The following is a 3,399-nucleotide window of genomic DNA, read 5'->3' as shown; positions in this document are numbered from 1 at the left end:
GAAGCAGATCGGAAGTGGAGAAATCAAGCTAACAGAGAGGGTGGAGCCCAACCCACTGCTCTCACACCAAGACAGCAATAATTAAGGGATTTCTTTTCTTCTTCTGACTTCAGAGATCCACCCAGTGTCATAAATTGGTATTGAAGTTGCAGGGTGCCCTATCAGTGCACAAAACTCTCCAAGGTATCATTTCCATTGTTTTTATCTCAGAAAAGGTTGTATTTTTGACTAACACCCCCCATACCTCCACAGTGCATTCTTAATTTGCTTAAGGAGTCTGCATATACTCCCTAGCATTGTCATAACAAAGATAAACAAAAGATGGTGCTCTGCTTTTCCACATACCTCTGAGATATTTCAGGTTTTGGAAGTCTAGAACATCACCATAACAACTAGAGGTTATCTCATGACTTCCTACATTTCATGTCTTCCTACATTTGGTATTTTTTCTTGATGCCATAGACACTGGATAACATAAATGCAGAATGGAAAACTACTTGAATGGAAACAAAATCTCAGAAGAAATCTGAAGACAACACAAAGTGAATATTTTTAACATCTTGATTATTTTAGTAGAATGGGCCGTGATTTTTTAAATATATTTTGCATTCTTCTGTCTTGAGACATCCATCCTGCTTTTACGAGCCTCCCCCATGTGAGTCTGTTTAGCTACCTACAATTTATTTTATATGTTTGATTTCTTTTACATCAGCTACTGATTAGTTGTAAGTTGGAGCTGTCCCAGTCTTTTTGAACTAAGTATTTGTGTAAAAAACTTTTTTTTTTTTTCCAAAAATTTCAAACTCAAAAGATATTTTGTCAAAGGCTTTTGACAAAAAGTGCTTCCTCTTGCAATTGAGGAATTGAAAGTCAGCACTACCACACAGAAGAGCTTTTGATTTTATTTTTTTTTTCCTGAAAACTGACTTTACGGTTTCACTGGACAATGCTCGGATCCTAGCTCCTTGATGTAACTAGTAATGAAAAGTGCTCTGTACAGTCAACAGGCCAATAGTACCTGCTGACTGAGTTAAGGTACTGTAACTTTTGCAGAAATGGTTAATGTTATGATGTTCACTGACTCAGTGTCTTAGGATCTTAGGACACTCATGTTGTATATATAAAAGTTACATTGACCCTAGAGAAGCCACTCTCTTCCTATTAATTAATGAAAGGAAGTGTTCTGTGTGCCCCTTGTGTAGTCAGTTAACATTAGGCGAACTGAACCAATTGGTAGAAAAAGTTTTCTTTGTCCATTAATTAAGACAGAAGGTCTTGATGATAAATGTATACTGCTAAATAAATAAACAGGACTTGGGAGCAGCTCAAGCACTTGACCTCTCTGTAACCCACACTGCTTAATTGCAAATTTATTCTCCAGGAGTAGTTGGACTGCTCTGACCAGCTGTTTCTAGGAGGTCCCCTAGAGACTGGGCTAGTCTTGAGCACCAGTTGCCTTTGAGGCCAGGAACTGGACCCAAGCCCACTTATTTAGCAGTGTGGAGCCTTCTGTACTTTCAGTTAGTCAGGGCGTTTGGAAATATCGTCACTGTCTTCTGTTTTCTTGCATTGTTAAAGATGTCTGCTGCCAAGTGAAAGTTCTGAGCTTTCCTGAAGATAAACAAAAGGTTTTCAGAGCTAGACAAAGCAATTCAAATCATTTATTTTTTCCTACATATTTCAGATTAGGCTGAAGAGTAACAGTAAAGTGCTGCAAATAAAGCTGAAAACATTGTCCTGGCACTGAGGTTCATGTCGTATCTATTTGCATATAAATTCAATTTTCCAGGGGTGTAGTTCTTACACTTTTCACAGCTAGCAACTGGAAAGTAACATGCACACTCCTTTTTGTATTATAATTTATTGTGAATATATTTTTGAAAATTTAGCTCCTTTTTGTTGGCACATTTAACAGTATAAATTCTCAGGCAGCCTGGTGGAGCAGGTCCAATGGGATGCCTTTTTCAGCTGGTATGAAAAGGAAAAAAAAAAGAAAAAAAAAAAGAGAAAAAAAATGTATGAGTTATATGAAAAGAAAAAAAAAAAAAAAAGAAAATAGTTGCTTCTGCTGCTTTTTTTGATTGATTTTTTTTGATTGAGAAAAAAAACAACTGATATTCTGGTCCTGCATCATCCCTTAATTCTTGCTGTACCTCACCCTGTTACATCCCTCCTTTTAGAAGGGAAAGCCCAACATATTTCCAACTCACAATTAATTGAGAACAAAACCTACTCCCGTTAGCAGCCAGCATTTCTCTTCTTTGCTGTCCTGTCCCTTCAATTGGAGACCCACATGACTGTTTCGCTATGACAGAACAACTCCGGACACCCTGATCTCAGAGGTGTTCCCCTACAGAACCCACACGTTATCCTTATTCTAGACGGGTCCTGTCCTCCTGGCTCCTCCGGGCATCTAGCTGCAGGGTGTGCTGTCTGCACTTCTACCAATGGTCTAGAAGCTTATTTATTATTGCTAACCACCTCTTTGGCACAAGTTGCTGATCTTGTTGCTCTGACTCGCACCTCATGCACAAGGGCAATCAGCCACCCCTTACACTGGTTCCTGATGCACCTCTGGGGTTGTGCATGACTGTGGGTAGCTTTGAGAACAGTGCAGCTGCTTAATGTCATCTGGTGCTCCTGTTCAAAACAGCTGCTGTGCTGAAGGTCTGCCACAAGCCCTCTCTTTCAGTAATAGTCCAATGCTAAACTCGTGTTTCTCCTTATGGTGATATCACACAAGAGAATGCCTTAACTGATCAATCAGCCAGGAGAGCAGGCCCTTCAGGCCTGCAGGCTCCTGAACATGTTCTCACCAGCCTCATCACCACCTGCTTTTCTTTCAAAACTATCTATTTTACAGGACCTGCCCTCAGGAGATGAAAATGCAGGCTGGCGGGGCCAGGTTGCCTGTTACACCTCAGTTCCTTTTGGCCTTCCCAGGCCAGCTGCTGGCTGCACCTCCGGTTCCCTTCCCTTCCCTTGCTGGTGTGACCCATGCACTGGCTCACCCTGGCAAAAGGGGGTTAATTACAGTAATACAACAAGATTGGTTTGCTCCACGTTTCTCCAGTAGCACATAACCGTACTGGAGCACTAGTCCTGTTCGTTTGGTCTACAGCATTAGGCAAAGGGTTCAAACCAAAAGTGCAGCACACCCAAAACCACAGAGTCCCGCTGTGAATTTGTAAGTGGATTTTATACAGATGTCCAAATGCTGTAACTACAAATACTGTCTTGTAATCATAAATGTTCTCATGATGGGTAGAGGCCTACCTCTGCAGACATGCAGATGCTACCGTCACCAAAAAACTCTTGAGAGAACTCTTCAGTTCAAAGTGCCCCTCAGACTACCCAGTAACTGAGGGACTAATTTCACAGGAGAAGTTGCCCGGATGG

The 3,399-nt window shown here is 41.1% G+C and overlaps 1 long non-coding RNA gene across 1 annotated transcript; it reads right to left on the bottom strand.

Annotated features, from left to right (window-relative positions):
• Positions 1-1,842: 1,842 nt before the first annotated feature.
• LOC140001921 (uncharacterized) lies at positions 1,843-3,399 on the bottom strand. Its single transcript, XR_011807721.1, has 2 exons — positions 3,277-3,399; positions 1,843-1,968 (listed from the first exon to the last, which is right to left on the bottom strand). It is a non-coding gene; the product is annotated as an uncharacterized lncRNA (long non-coding RNA).

Source organism: Anas platyrhynchos, chromosome 1 (genome assembly GCF_047663525.1).
Source record: "Anas platyrhynchos isolate ZD024472 breed Pekin duck chromosome 1, IASCAAS_PekinDuck_T2T, whole genome shotgun sequence".
In the NCBI taxonomy this organism is placed as follows: domain Eukaryota; kingdom Metazoa; phylum Chordata; class Aves; order Anseriformes; family Anatidae; genus Anas; species Anas platyrhynchos.
Note: the sequence above shows the minus strand (reverse complement) of the source record. Positions and strands in the feature narration are given on the sequence as shown.